The 16,724-nt window shown below is 44.1% G+C and overlaps 1 long non-coding RNA gene across 1 annotated transcript in view; it reads right to left on the bottom strand.

The window, feature by feature from the left end:
• LOC130481921 (uncharacterized) overlaps window positions 1-16,724 on the bottom strand; it is a 199,716-nt gene that overhangs the window by 63,531 nt on the left and 119,461 nt on the right. Inside the window, exon 2 of the long non-coding RNA XR_008933484.1 lies at window positions 6,709-6,791. This is a non-coding gene — a long non-coding RNA (uncharacterized LOC130481921). The remainder of the gene's footprint in view (window positions 1-6,708; window positions 6,792-16,724) is intronic.

The raw sequence follows: 16,724 nt of genomic DNA, 5'->3' as shown, positions 1-16,724 counted from the left end.
TGCAGCCAAAAGCTCTGCTCATGACCTGAGTTCGATCTCGACGGAAGTCGGTTTCAAGTAGCCGGCTCAAGGTCGACTCAGCCTTCCATCCTTCCGAGGTTGGTGAAACGAGTACCCAGCTTGCTGGGGGTAAAGGGAAGATGACTGGGGAAGGCACTGGCGAACCACCCCACAAACAAAGTCTGCCTTAGAAATGTTGGGATGTGACATCACCCCATGGGTCAGGAAGGACCCAGTCTTTGCACAGGGGACCTTTACCTTTCCTTAACCTGGACTGGGGGTGGGGGAATGCCCTGGTTTCAACATCTATGCTCTTTCTCCAAAGAATGGTGGTTAGAAAAATTATTTTTGCAAGGTGGATCCTTAGTCACTAGAAATTTGACAAAAGAACAGCAATTTATTTTCCATTATGAATTAGACCCTCTTTACTGTAATGCAGTTCATAACACTGGATTTTAAGTCCACAGCAGTATTGTTGCCCTTTAACAATTATTGTCAGGATTATGCAAATTAATTTCAAAAGCTCAGTAGTGCTTCTAATTTAATATGCATTTTAATATGCCTGTGATCAATTATCATTAGCAAACAGAAAAAGTGCATTTTTTAATTTGCAGGGGGGGGGAAGCGAATAATTGTTAGGTATTTCCCTTTAATTTAAAATTGAAGGAGCCCCCTTCAGACCCCATAACTTGAGACCCCCTGACCCAATCCACACAAAACTTGGGGGTTCTTGCAAGGAGGGTCCCTCCAAGCTACCCTGAATGTTCGGGACCTCTACCCACAAAAATGCCCCCCAGGAGCTGTTCAAAAAAATTCCCAAATGCAAAAAAAAAAAACCCTCAATGCAATCCAATCTTGGGAACAAAGAAGGGAGGTTAATTAGACTGACCTACTTTCACACGCTAGGTGTGAAAAGTAGAGGAAGTCTTGCCTCCCATAGAAAACCAATAGGAGGTTTTTCCCCACGACTCTGGGGGAGCATTTTTGAGGTAGAGGTCCCAAACTCTCAGGGTGGCTTGAGGGGACCCTACTTGCAAGAACCCTTGAGTTTGATGAGGATTGGGTCAGGGTTCCGGAGTTATGGGGTCTGGAATGGGGCAACCCCCCTTCTCCATGAAAACGGGGCAACCCCCCTTCTACATTAAAACCAATGCAAAAAGTTTGCATTGGTTTTAATGGAGAAAGGGGTTGCCCCCTTCCGGGCCCCATAACTCCGGACCCCCTGACCCAAACCGCACCAAACCCGAGGATTCTTGCAAGGAGGGTTCCGTGAAGCTACCCTGAATGTTTGGGACCTCTACCTCAAAAAATGCCCCCCCCAGAGCCGCGGAAAGCTGCAAATTGCTTTAAATGGCTTTAAATGCCATTTAAATGCCCAAATCGATTCGGGAATGCCGAATTTCAGCCGAATCGCCCTGAATCTGAATCGGAGCGATTTGGGAATCGGCATTCCCAAGCTGAATCAAAGCCACCCGAACCCAAACTCGAACTGAATTTTTTTTGACAGCCCTAAACATGAGTGCATATTTATGTGCAGATAACTTTGTGTTTTCTATCCATACATGTGTGTTAGAAAAAGCTCTGTATGTATGTATAAACACAGAGACACATTCTCTATGTATATTTGTGTAACAGGGACATTTACAGAACAGTAGAGCTGAAAATACATTACCACATTCAAAAGTGCTGAAGAGTTATTCTATGTTGCATTTGTAGTATGTTTTGATTTTCTTTGAGCTTTTTGTTGACCACTACTATGTTTTTGAGCCACACCTGCTTAGTCATATATAGGAAGCGTTAGAAGTGGTGGGGAAAGTTCCTCTGTGGGGAGGGATTAGGGCTGCCAGTAGGCCCAGAGAAAAATGCCCTGTTCGCCTAATAGAGGCTTAATGTGTGGAAATAGGCAGCAGAACCTTTTCATGACATAGAAATAAATAGCGTTGGGTACCCAAAAGATTGGGTGAAATAAAATCCAATTAAATAATGAAATAGGAGCCCCATGGTGCAGATTGGTAAACTGCAGTTTTGCAGTTCAAGCTCTGCTCACAACCTGAGTTCGATCCTGATGGAAATCAATTTAAGGTAGCTGGCTCAAGGTTGACTCAGCCTTCCAACTTTCCGAGGTTGGTAGAATGATTATCCAGCTTACTGGGGGTAAAGTGTAGAAGACTGGAGAAGGTAATGGCAAACCACCCCATAAACATAGTCTTCCTAGTAAACATTGTGATGTGACATCATCCCATGGGTCAGTAATGACCTGGTGCTCGCATAAGGAGACTATAGGGTTGCCAACCTCCAGGTAGTAGCTGGTGATCTTCTGCTATTACAACTGATCTCCAGTCAATAGAGATCAGTTCACCTGGAGCAAATGGCCACTTTGGCAATTGGACTCTAGGCATTGAAGTCCCTCCCCTCCCACCCCTCCCTCCCCTCCCACCCCTCCCACCCCTCCCTCCTCAGTTTCCGCCCCAAAACCTCCTACCAGTGGCGAAGAGGGACCTGGCAACCCTATACCTAATCTCCTGTTAAAGGGGCAGGGCTCTCTCTAAGCACCACAGGAGGGATGGTTTAGCTAGTGTTGTTTTGTTTGTTAGAGGCTGCATCAAGGAAAGGAGAGCCCCTTTACAAGAGATCCAAGGGAAGCCTCTACTGGAAGAGCAAAGAACTGAAATGTTAAAGAAACAACCAGTACCAGTAAGAAAGGCTAACAGAGTAGGAGAGGAAAAGAAAACCCAGAATGGAGTTTCCTCCTACCAAATGGAAAGGAGAGGGGTTTTTTTCCTACTCTTGCCATTAAATGGGGAGGAATTCTGTGCAGTGTGCATTGATATGAACTGTGTGGGTCCCCCCACACAGTTAGGAGGGGAAATCCAACTCAGGTTTTCCTTTCCACTCTTCAATTGAACAGAGATCCCCTGTGGGCTGATCTGCACTGCAGCTCTTGAGATTGAACAGAAAGAATCTGTTACATAGTCATTCAATGTGTATTATAGGATTGTATGCTTCCTGACTAACCCTTGTTTTCTCTGACCTATGGCATATGCAAAAGAATGCATGTCAAATATCACGATCTCTGTAAGGCGCTGAGGACTGACCCAATGTCTTTATATAGTGCAGTTTACACCATTACTGGGTTGTGTGTGTGTAGTTTTGATTTGGTTTGACACAAACACGGTGATTTCTGTTTGCTGGCTAATCTCTTAGGCTGTGTCATTAGGCAAAGGGGCTCACACATATGCTGACATAGGGAGAGAAACACCAGACTTGCCTCTATCCATATAGAGAGGATATGCTGTGCCAGCTTATTGTACATGCAGTACAATCAATATCAATAACACTAGAGAGGGGGGGAGGGAGGCGGCGGGGAAGCCACTGTGGCACCTCTCCTTCCCCGCGGCAGCGCATAATGGCACCCAACACGTGCGGGGGCTGGGGCAGGGCTCTGCTGCACCTGCGACGTCCTCCTGTACTTCCTTGGCCATGTGCAAGTTCCGTGCTGCGGCATGCACGCGTGTGTACGTTTTCCTGCCGACCCTCAGCTGGTCGGCGGGCAGAGGGGCAAATGGCCGGGGGTTCGCCTGCCACCATCGGGCACCTGGCAAACCTAAACTTACCAAATTCACTTTTGAAGTTGTAAAGTCCTCTTGGAATGATTTTTACCTCATTTGTTTCATTTGCCATCAAGTCCCTTCCAACTTATGGCAACCCTATGAATTAATATTCTCCAAATTGTCCTATTGTTAACAGCCTTGTTCAGGTCCTGCAGAATGAGGGCCATGGCTTCTTTTATTGAGTCAATCCATCTCATGTTGGATCTTCCTCTTTTCCTCTCACTGTCTTTTCTAGGGACTTTTGCCTTCTCATAATGTGACCAAAGTATGATAGACTCAGTTTAGTCATTTTAGCTTCTGGGGAGAGTCTGGGCTTAATGAGTATTTATTAGGAAAGTGTTCCCATGTGATGAGGCCTGGTGTATACCACATCAAGAGAAAAGCACGAGAACTAGCCAGGTCTCCACTGTCATCACATGGGATCATCTTAATGAGAATAACTTGGGCCGCTAATGACCTCACAGTGACAGCCTAAACAGAATGACAAAGGGCCAAACTACACAATACATTTTTTAATGAGTTGGGTGTGGAAACCTGGATCTGACTCACTTGCTCCAGAGCCACACAGAAGCTAGGGGAATGTCATTTTTAAAGCCTGCAGGAGAATGATTCAGCCCGAGACTGGGGGGGGGGGGCAGGGGAAGAGTGGATCCAACTTCCTTTCCCTGCACCATTTTACTCTAACTTTTGAGCTGCATGTGGAATATTCTGAGCATGTGCAGCTCTCAGGGTTATGCAAATAACTCTCCACCTGAGCCAAAAGGGTGTGTGGAAGGCAGAAGTCCCTTTCTCCCCACACCAGAATCCTAAACTGATTTGAGTTCCCCCAGGCTTTAAAAACGACATTCCCCACAGGGCCCAACATATCATATAGTTTAGCCTGGACTCGAACTCAATGAGATTAGAAGGGTGTGAATGTGCTTAGAATGATACCAAACTGGAGCAGAGCCCCCATTCTAATATTCAAAGTTTCCCAGATGACAGGGAATATGCCTGAAAATTGACAGTGTGCTTTAAAATTGCCAACACTTTGGCCTTCATCTTGTGGCTTCCATTTCTGTGGAGAGTTTTTTTATTCTTATCTGTGGAAAGAAATCTCTTGGTGTTCGGCAGAGAAGATGGCCTTAGAGAGGAGTGCAAAAGACTCCTGTGCACCATTTTCAACAGCCCCAACACTGGAAGGCTGGGCTTTTGAAAACAGCACAGGGGAGGCAACAAAAGCCCTTCCTCCCCCCCCCCCATAGTCCTGATCAGGACTGGGCCCCTACAAAATTTATAAACAGAGGGAATTTCATTCCTAAAATGGAAGAAGCATCTCTGGGGTGGGCCAGTATGGTGTAGTGGTGAAGAGCGGTGGTTTGGAGTGGTGGACTCTGATCTGGAGAACTGGATTTGTTTCCCCACTCCTACACACGAAGCCAGCTGGATGACCTTGGGCAAGTCATTCTCTCTCAGCCCCACCTACCTCACAGGGTGTCTGTTGTGGGGAGGGGGAGGGGATTGTAAGATGGTTTGATTCTTCCTTAAGTGGTAGAGAAAGTCGGCATATAAAAACCAATTCTTCTTCTTCTTCCTGCCAGACCTAGTTGAGCCCTAGGAGGTTTCTGCTACTGGGTTTGGGGTCTGAGGTCATCACTTGATGCCTTCTAGCATCCCCCTATTTATAGGCAAAGGATAAAGAGGGCAAGGGGAAGCAAGGTATCATCGGTTTTAATTTCCCTAAAATTATCTGTGAGAATGTGTTTACTCTAGGGCTGCTACAATATTTTCAACCTTTATTTTCCTGCCTCCCTCTGTTGAAATACAGATATTTTGTAGTTGGACTTAATTTTTGTCATGTTCTGCATATTCTGGGATTTCTGGTTCGGAAAAACCTTGGGCTGCTATTGTCACATTTGCGCAACATTTCAACTCCCTGTCAGAAACAGCCTGTCCCCCAAAATAATGAGTTTTCAAAGTAAAGATAAAAGAAGCTCTGCTACCTGTTTTTACTTGGTTATCACTGGTTCCAAATAGCAGACCTTGAAATGTACCTAAAGCCATGACTGGGTTTAACGTGGCATTTTTTGGCAGACTAATTTCTGAAGTGCAGAATTAATGGTTTGCGGATCACAACCCATATTTGTAAGAGAGTAACCTGTCATATTTAGGAGCAGGTTGGGGGAGGGGAATGCAATCTCCAACTCTATGCTGCCTGGTCATTTCTCCTGCTAAATATCAGGTATAGGAAATGAGAGTAAAGATACAATCATACTCTTCTATGAATACTATTAGTGTACAACTCAATGTAGAACTCCTGAAATGGCTGCAAACATTTTTAAAAATGGTTTTTAAAAAATTTTCAATCCTACATTTTAATGAGCTAGATCCACAACACTCAACGTAGAATGAACTCATTTATGGCCACTGAAATCAGCGGCCATCCCATTTAAAGGAATGGTTTAAGCTTACTGGTTCTATGTTGGACTCTGGCTTTGGCACATTTTAGTTTGGATGACAAATTTCAACATATCAGATTAGAGTGTCTGATTCAGACTGGTGAAAGCCAGGCTCAAATCCCCACTCAGCCATAATGTTCAAGTGGATCAATCATGACCTCAAAGCCTAATTTATCTCACAGTGCTTTGGGAGGATAAAAAGGAGGGAGGGAGGATCATGTGTGCCTCTCTATACTCCTTGGAGGAAGGGCAGAATACAAAGTAATAGTTATATGTTTTTAAAAACCCATTAAAACACACCTACCAAGATAAACAGTCTTGGGGCACCTTAGTGTTCAAATTATATTGCTCTTTAAGGTGCCAGAAGACTCCTATGTATTTTTGCATCAACATGGCTGTCTCTCTGAAATGTTTACCATGGAAGGCAAACTAAGATGTAAACTACAGGTTCTTCTAATGCCCGGCCAAATTTGAATTTGAGTTAGATGTTCAATGCTTGTTCGTTGTTGAATCACAAATACCCTGGGAGGACTAGCTGCTTTTTTTCTGATTCCTTTGTTGCCCATCAGTTATATATTTAATGGTTTAACTTTGAGATAAAGGGTATTTTAAGCCACTTTGCACTTATTTTGCAAAGCTGCCTTGGCTGATCCACTCACCTTGTCGTTTCTGCTTCTTAAGCTTGCCAACCACATCTCCCTCTGGCCACTGGTACTTGAGTAGCCTTTTGAAGTTTAGAGGCCTGGCAGGCTGAAATGGAAGACACAAATTTTACTGGGCTGATGTCAAAACGAGGGATGAAAGCATTCCATTGAGGCTAAGGTGGGACTGCATATTTGGAAATGACTTTGAGAAGGAAGGGAAAGAAAGGAATGGTTTCTCCTTACAGAACTGTCCCCAGATGACCCAGCAGATTTTCACATGGAAATCTGATCAACGGTTAATACAGCTTGAAACAGCTTTAGCTTCTGCTGGGTGCTCCCTGCTGCTAACACTGTTCAATAGCAGGGGGCACAATCAATGACAGCTCGGCCAGCCCCCCAAGGGACAATGCTCACTGCCAGGAGCTATAGATTAACAATAAGTAGAACAGAGGACCAGCTTAGTAAAAATAAAAAAAGGGAGGTGGATCATCACAGCATGTCAAAATGCTCATTCTGTTGGATCTCATAGATAAAAAAATGTTTTGGCAATGACGACCAATACCTTTCAGCTGGGCAATCCTAGACAAAGTTATTCTGTCCTGAACCCACTGATTTCTGCATAGGATTACCAGATATGGTAAGCAGAAAGAGCAGGCCCATTCTCTGCCCCCCCATCATCTTTGTGACTCACCCTCTGCAACCCTCCTGTCCCTGCTATACCATGCATGGATTTCATTAAAGCAAATGAAGCAATACTATAGAATGAAGGGGGGATCTGCCCACAATGGAGGGAAATTTCCCCAGAGTCCTGAGGGCATCATTAATCAGTATAAAGAGAGAACCCAGGAATGCTATTTTCCACTACTTGGAGAACTTGCTTTGGTTCCATTCTGTAATGACTAGGGTTACCATCCTCCAGGTAATAGCTAGAGATCTTCCACTATTACAACATCTCCAGCTGACAGAGATCAGTTCACTTGGAGAAAATGGCTGTTTTGGCAATTGGACTCTATGGCATTGAAGCCATTGAGTCCACCCTCCAAAGATCTATTTTCTCCATGGACACTGATCTCAGTTGACTGGAGATGAACTGTAATTCCAGGGGGTCCCCAGGTCCTATCTGGAGGCTGGCATTCCTACCAGCACCTTGAACTTAACTTGGAAACAGACTGGCAGCCAGTGTAGCTATTTAAAAATAGGCAGCATTTGTGACATGCTTGACATATGCTTCGAGCAATTTGTGCAGTATTGACTGTGGATGGATTGATATAGGTTTTTTTTTTTCCAGAAGCTGCTTTTCTTCTCCCTAATCCTTTAAATTTAGCAGCCGATTTATCAAGAGTACTGTGTGTGCTATCTAGTGTGACCTCAGTTGCTCTGCAGCAGGCATCTGCTGTCAAAATTCAGAGAACATAGCATAGACACTTGATTGTTCATCAGTCCCACCTACACACGTTACCAAAATATTGCAATACATCGTATGTTATGATACATTTTAGGAATAAAACATTCTACCTAGTGATAAGCAGCATGTGCACAAGTTACAATCGTTTGCAAACTATTTTTTTTTTTATAAACTGTTTGGAAATCCAGTAACATTTCAGCTCATATGTGGCCTAAAGCAAAGTTCAGGGAAAATCTATTGAAGTCTTGCTTTCAGTGCAGGAATTATAGGGTGCAGTGTGCTATGATTTGTATAGATTTGTCCACAAACACAGCAACGAGAAGGCAACATAATCCATAGTCCATATCATATCAATTTCATGCAATCTTAAAACCTCTGATAATTTTTCCATCTGTAGTCTTCACCTATGATGACTATTAATTGACTGAAAATTCCCCAGCTGTGCCGGGGAGGACACAGTACAAATCAGATAGATAGATAGACAGACAGACAGACAGACAGTTGCTTTGGCTAAATTGCTGCCTCTAATCTGGGACAATTAGATGTAGCAAAGTGATCAGACCCATTCATAGTAAGACCAGATACTCTCTGGAGATTTACATTCCGACCTGCATGAGGCACACTTGTATTCAGTCTGCGCAATGTAGTCAGAAAATGCATTAGATACATTGCATCTGGATGTACCTCTGCCTTTGATTCACAACAGTTTTGCACATGTGTCTGGCTCCTGATCCATCAACAGGAGCTGTCACACAATTGCTATTGTTGCATGCAGCCAGGCATTTTGTCAAAGCCCATTTATTCATAGAACATAATCCAGCCAAGGCATCTGTGCATAGATATCATAAATCTTCCTTGCTGGATTGAGGTAGTTACCCCTAGCTATTACCCCAAATTCTAATAACAATAATGACATGAAACAATTAACATAGATTCATGATGATGATGATTATAATAACCAGTTGTGATTATTAACTACAATGTATATGTGTAAAGACCACTTTTCTACTATATGATGGATCCCTAATATTAGATGTATTGTGGTACCTTATGTTTACAGTACAATGCAGTCCTGAGTAGGTTTATGCCCTTCTAAATCCATTGAAGCCATTGGGCTTATAAGGGTGTAACTCTACTTAATATTACACTGTCGGGTATGGGAATTTTTTTTTGCAGACGATCATAATACAGTATTTATTTTAGTAGCCCATATTTGCATACGTTTTTGCAGAGGCAGCATACACATCAGATACATGGCAGAAATAAATACATCTCTAAGTAGTGCATGGATCTAACCATGGGCAGATCGATGACTGCTGAATCAATTCAGCAATCATGGATTTGTCTGCTGCTGAGCTCTGAATTATGGCTTCAGAAATTATCTTATGCCCACACATGCAATGCGAGAGGTGAAAACAAAAATAAAATAAAATGTGGCTCTGCTTTGGTTCTCTTTGCAATTAAGAATGCATCAAGTCATTCTAAAGAGGCACCATAAAGTGTTTAACAAGCAGATGTAAAAATGTAAAACAATGCACATTTGTGTCCACCATGTCTTGACAGTCTCTTTAATTAGCTCACATAATAAACTTTCCTCTGCCATACTATTTCTACTGTCTTTTTCCTTGTTCGTTAAATTTTTGTCACTCAGGTTTGAGGTACTTAACACAATTGGCAGGGCATTGAAAATGACCTTAAAAGCTGACACAAATCATTACTGCTAGCACATTTGTTATACATATTTGTAATTGCTCCAAATACTTTATCTGTGAACACTAATCACAAGTGCATGAAACATTATCTTCTCTTGTAATGGTAGCATACTTGAGGAAATTAAACATTTTAAGTGCAGAAGAGCACAGGCGTTATAATTAAAAGTTTCAACTATGAGTTGTACAGTTGCACATAACTGAATTTTTAAAAGTACAGTCTTCCAACAAAGTTGGAATGCAAAGCTTCACACAAGAGAAGCCACAACAAAATCAATCACTACCAACAAAGTGCTGACAATTTAGCAATGTCACTGACTAGGGCTGTTGATTCGGTTCATCCGAACTGAAAAAACAGCCGAATTTTCCCCGATTCGGGGGTTTTCAGTTCAGATGGAACCGAATTTTAAAAAGGCAGGAAAACAAAGAGCTGAATTCCATGAGTTCGGGGCAATCACCGAATAAATTCGGCAAATTTGGGGGCTCCGAATCAGCAGCATAACTGTCAGTTAGTAAGCAACTAGCAGCATTCTCCCGCGGCCAATCAGTGGCCAAGCTGGGTCTTCTTCTGGCCAATCAGTCATGGTTGAGTGCGTGAGCCCAACTGCTGCGAGGCCCGGGGAGAGAAAGAGAGAGCGTCTGTTTGTATGTGAGAGAGATCCCCTTGGGGGGGGGGTGCATGTGCACATTCATGGCTTTCCGCGGCTCCAGGGTGCCATTTTTGGAGGTAGACGTCCCAAGCTTTCAGGGTAGCTTGAGGGGACCCTTCTTGCAAGAACCCCCAAGTTTTGTGAAGATTGGATCAGAGGGTCCCGAGATATGCCCCCCCAACTGCCCATTGGGATGAATGGGATCAGGCGATCCTGAATGTGCATCTCTACAGAGAGGCAAATCCAAGGCAAAACCTCCCGTGCATAAATGGCCAGAGAGTCGTGAGAGATCCTGAGCAGCTGCTGCTGCCCTGCTTCTGCTGGAACAGAAGACATCCACAGTTTGACCCATTTTGGGGCTTTTATCTATAACTTTTTTCCTGTCTGTGTGTGTGTGGGGGGAAGCAGATTCTGTGTGTGTGTGATAGGAGGAAAGCCAAAGTGGGGTGGGTTTGATTGCCTCTGTGTGGGACTGTGCTTTCTCCTGTTTTCATCGGTTGCCAACTTCATCTGGAGTTAACTGTGGGTCAGTGAGTCTCTTTCTGGCTGGCTGCTATTGTTTCCAATGGGCTGTGCAACCACTCCTGTTGTTTCTAATGGGCTAGCCTGTCATTCGTTTTAGTGCATCCCCTCCCCTGTAATGTATTTCCAATGGAGTCAATGCAAGTCAACCGACATTCCCCTCTCCCATTATCTTCAATGGGCTGGGCAGCCTCTCCCATTGTTTCCAATGGGCTGACTTGTCATTCCTTTTAATGCATCCCATGCTAGTTACGCTGTTTACTTACACTTTAAACGTTGTTGGATGCACTTTTGGCGTAGTTACATCGGCTCTTAGAAGCCACAGACTGGCTTCTACTGTGTGTGTGTGGGGGGGGGAGCCAAAGTGTGGTGGGTTTGATTGCCTCTGTGTGGGACTGTGCTTTCTCCTGTTTTCACCGGTTGCCAACTTTGTGTGGAGTTAACTGTGGGTCAGTGAGTCTCTCTCTGGCTGGTTCCTATTGCTTCTAGTGGGCTGTGCAGCCGCTCCTGTTGTTTCGAATGGGCTAGCCTGTCATTCGTTTTAGTATTTCAGTGAGGCCAATGCAAGTCAACCGAAATTCCCCTCTCCCATTATCTTCAATGGGCTGGGCAGCCTCTCCCATTGTTTACAATGGGCTAACTTGTCATTCCTTTTGGTACATCCTTTTTAATGGCTTTATTCCCCCAGGCCGGGGTAATGGTATGGCCCAACTGCCGAGGCAGCCAGACCCCTGGCTGGGCAGATGTGTGGGGGACCCCTTCCGGCCCCATATCTCAGGACCCTCAGATCCAATCTTCACAAAACTTGGGGGGTTTTGCAAGAAGGGTCCCCTCAAGCTACCCTGAAAGTTTGGGAACTCTACCCCCACTAATGCCCCCCCCCGGAGCCACAGAAAGGCACAAATGTGTTTTTAATGACTTTATTCCTGTGGGTGATTTGGGGGGGCGACCCCTTCCGGGCCCCATATCTCGGGATCCTCTGATTCAATCCTCAAGCTACCCTGAAAGTTTCGGACCTCTACCCCCAAAAATGCCCCCTTGGAGCCACGGAAAGGCACAAATGTGTTTCTAATGGCTTTATTCGGCCGAATTTCCCCCCAAACTCGGAACTGGGTGCCGAATTCCACGGATCCGAATCAGGGGAGTTCAGACTTCAAATTTTGCCGAATCCGAATTTTACCAATTTTTTTTCCCAACAATTTTTTTTTCACTGACATCTTTTTTAATGGCAGAAATAGTTATAGGGGGAAATATACCAGCATATGCTTGAGCCCGGCCTTGTTGGGAAAGAGCAGGGTACAAATCAAATCAAATCAAACCAAATCAAAATAAATAAAAAAACCAAAGGGGTCTGCAGCCATTCTTGATTAACATATCCAAATTTAACATTAAAAAAACCCACCCTGAGCCCAGCCTGGCTGGGAATTGAGGGTGAGCTATAAATATTAAATAAATAAAGAACTAGTTGTTCATTCATTTAAGGATTTTACCCCAAATTTATTCTCAATGGGGACCCAAAGTTACTTGGAACATACAAAATTATACTCAAGACCATAGGCAACATGCAGGGGTTCACAGAAGGGTTGCCTGCTCTGGGTTGGGAAATACCTTAAGATTTCAGAGGTGGAGCCTGAGGAGGGTGGGGTTTGGGAGAGGAGGGACTTCAATGGGGTTTAATGCCATAGAGTCCACCTTCCAAAGTGGCCATTTTCTCCAGGTGAATTGATCTCTCTTGCCTGGAGATCAATTGCAATCCCAGGAGATCTCCAGCCACCACCTGGAAGTTGGCAACCCTAGTTCACACCAAAGGCTGATGTGATGTTTCTGTCTACGCCCCGGCTAACTACTTGAAACAGAGAAGGAAATAATTCTGCCATGGGAATGGGTGCCACTCTTTAAGTAAACGTGGAAACATTCAGAATGGAAACATCCAGACACTACTTGATTTTATTAGAAACAACAAAGAGAAAAGTCTGAACTCAGTGCTGAATAATCTGTATTTTAAAAATTATATCGGAAGAGTTACAAGGCTGGTTGAGGTGGATTAATTATATACAAGCATGATATCTAGGGAGATGTACAAATATACCCTCTTTGTCTCATTTCATTTTTGTAAATCACCATTGTGGGCCTTTTCATTTCACCCATTTTTGATGCTGGTGTTCTTGGTATTTTTCTTCTTCTTACACCATTTACACACAATTGATGCAAATCCATAATTTTAATTATAATAGTTCTATTGAATGGCTGGTGTTTCATCTCCAGAGGGGAAAATAAGCTCTCTTGCTGATTCTCACTATGCACCAAAACATTAATAAAAACCAGGGCCTATGAATTTGACAGTGCCATTCAAAGCAAAGTTACAACTTGCTAAACCCATTGGAGTCAATAGGCTTAGAGGGGCATAACTCTGCTTAGGATGGTAATATAAAACTCATTCCATATGTGTTTAGAGCCCACTCACAGATTTGTTCACCCCTTTGTTGAGATGTGCAGGTCCTAGAAACAGCAGCAGCTCACATAGACAAACATACAGCACATTCCTGAGCCTCGAGGGCGAAAGCCCTTAGGAGGCCCGAAAGGCGCTGCGCCGGCGTTTGGGCCCGCTGCGCCTGCCCCCAGGCTACTTGCGTCAGTGTTAATGGCCCCAGCATCGGCATTCCAAGGGGGTGTCCCGGCATCCCAGGAGGCATTCCCAGGGTGTTCCTGGGAGAGGAGCTGCCGTTAGGCAGCCTCCTGTCCCCGTTCGCCCCGGGTACGTCGGCGGCAAGAAAAGCGAGGCTGCACCTGCTTTTCTGGGGCAAAAAGCCCCATTTAAAATTTAAAAAGCCGCAAAAAGGCTTTTTTTTTTTTAAAAAAAGTTTTTGGCGCCGGGTAAACAGGTTAGGAGGCACCGCAGCAGCGTCTCCTCCCCGCCGTTCCCCGGCGCCGAAAGCTCAAGAATACGCTGTTTGGCCTTAAGGTATATGTAGACATGGTGAGGCTAACTCCAGGCCCACTCCTGTGTTGTGCCACATGAGCCACTTTGAGCACATGTGCAATCCATTTCCAAAAGCCCAAAATCTTACCCTTGGATTGGAAATGCTTTTTTTTATCAAATCAGTTGTAGAGGTTAGATCAACGACTTGAAGATTTTGTCTTCAGTCCAGGCCTTTTTCTCCCTCTTATTTTGTTTTTAACAATTATGAGCAATCTTTTCAGAGGATTTTTATATGTCAGTTTTATACTTCCCCATGTTAAATGAAGTGAAACAACTGGGACCTGAGGCATCTAACTGCATCACTAAGCAAGGACTGAGTAATTTCCTTTTCTAAAAAAAACCCCTAGACAGTGAAAAAAAATACTGCACCACCATAACTTATAGCTTGTAATAAGAAACCCATTTTGACTTTTGATTTCAAAGTGGGTCATCTTTTAATAAAATACAAAATACTGAGTGGGGTCTAAACATAAAGAAATAAACGTATCAAGAGGGAGATTGAACTAATGGATTAATACATGGCTTCTTTTCTGTCCTTCATTATCTCTGTTGGCATTGGGCTACAATAGAATAGACTCTTAAATTAGTAACAGGGTAAAATAAGATAGTGCAGCTTAGGTAACTGTTAGCTTTCCAGAAGCCAAAGGCATAGACTTGATCATAACTGCATAGGACACCATTCTGTTTATTTAATGCCTATAGTCATTTTCAAAGCATAAACAATATACTTTCATCGAAAGATGGGTGAAAGATAAAAGGATTCTGGTTCAGAATGATCACTGGAAATGCCCCTGCCAGTCCAACTTTCCTGATTCCGCTTCAGGTCTTTTCCTGCAGGTTGTCATGCTAATACTGGATTAAATTATTCCAGGACTTTTAAAAACCACTGGCCTATACAGTATGCCACTGACATGGAGACTAGGGTTGCCAACCTCCAGGTAATAGCTGGAGATTTCCTGCTATTACAACTGATCTCCAACCGATAGAAATCAGTTCACCTGGAAAAAATGGCAATTGGACTCTATGGCATTGAAGTCCCTCCCCTCTCCAAACCTTGCCCTCCTCAGACCCCGCCCCAAAATCTCTAGGTATTTCCCAACCCAGAGATGGCAACCCTAATGCAGACAGTAAAAATTGATGTGAAATAGAAGTTCCACTCCCCCTACATTCAGAAACTAATTTTACAATTCTGAAATACAGATAAAATAACAGAATCTTAAATGCTAATATGTGGTTAATTCCTCTTTTGGTTTCATCCATGTTGGAGAACCTATGTAATTGTCCATGGATATAACCTTCTCCTACAAGGCCCAGTAAAACTGAATTTTCTGGTTCCAAACTATATTATGCACAAATTCAGACGTCTGGGTAAATGTGTGATTGTGCTCAACCCAAAGGATTGGGCTAGATTTGAGGCCATAAAATAATGTGGGAAAGCCTCCCAGACTAGAATCATGTCTGGTTCCATCAAACATTCTCCAAGCTGTTTACTTGGCATCATTATCCAAAAGTGGTTTGCAGGATCAGACCTCAGATTTGCTACTGCATAAAGAATTAGCAGAGGCTTTGGAAGATAAGTAAAAAGAAGGACGGTCTATGGCTCTTTCTGCAGAAGAGCTGACATAGACTCCCTGTCTACTTGCCTCTGCTAGGGTTGCCAGGTCCCTCTTTGCCACTGGCAGAAGGTTTTTGGGGCAGAGCCTGATGAGGGAGGGATTTGGAGAGGGGAGGGACTTCAATGCCATGGAGTCCAATGGCCAAAGCGGCTATTTTCTCCAGGTTAACTGATCTCTATTGTCTGGAGATCAGTTGTAATAGCCTGAGATCTCCCGTTAGTACCTGGAGGTTGGCAACCCTAGCCTCTGCCCATCTTGTCTATGGTGAAGTAACTTGTGAGGGAGATGAGAGTGAGAAAAAAGAAATGATCCAGTTAGTGGATTACAACAATTGTTCAAACTCTGCAGGCTGAGGCTGTGTAACAGCTGGAGATTCCTTCCTGCATCTCATGGGAATATATGTTTATGTGCGTGTACTAGGGCTGTTGAATTTTTAAAAATTCGGTATAGTTCGGATTCGGCTGAATTCGGCCCGTTTAGATTTGGGATATGCCGAAGTCCGAACTCCCCCGCTTCGGGTCCATGCAATTCGGCGGGAATTCAAAGTTCGGGAAAAAAATTCGGCCGAATAAAGCCATTAAAAACACAACCGCGCCTTTCCGCGGCTCTGGGGGGGATTTTTGGGGGTAAAGGTCCCAAACTTTGAGCGGAGCTTCAAAGGACGCTTCTTGAAAGACCCCCCAAGTTTTGTAAAGATTGGGTCGGGGGGGGCTGAGATATGGGCCCCGAAAGGGGTCCCCCCCACCCTTAATGTGCATCTCTGAGCAGAGCTTGCCACCCACGCACAAAGCTCCCAGCCCCGACAAACAGCTGATAAGTTTGCAAAGCATTGCAACACAACTGCAAGCAACACGACTGCAAAAGCAACACAACCTTGTAAGCAACACCTTTGCAACTGTGCAAAGCAACACCTGACACCTGGGGGTTTGCAAACCATGGAAAGAGACAGAGGCAGCTAGCTATGCATAATGAGCAGGGGTGGAATTTCCCTTTTGCATCAGACTCCAAATGCATTCTTTAAGTCACCATTTGAAAACAAGTTTTGAGCAAGCATCCAAATAGACCTAACCGCTCTTATGAATGAGGGAAAACCTGAAGACACACAACTGAAACCCCCCCTCAAACCAGGGAGAGAGAGACTCGAGGGGG

The sequence above is a fragment of the Euleptes europaea genome, chromosome 8 (assembly GCF_029931775.1).
Source record: "Euleptes europaea isolate rEulEur1 chromosome 8, rEulEur1.hap1, whole genome shotgun sequence".
In the NCBI taxonomy this organism is placed as follows: Eukaryota; Metazoa; Chordata; class Lepidosauria; order Squamata; family Sphaerodactylidae; genus Euleptes; species Euleptes europaea.
Note: the sequence above shows the minus strand (reverse complement) of the source record. Positions and strands in the feature narration are given on the sequence as shown.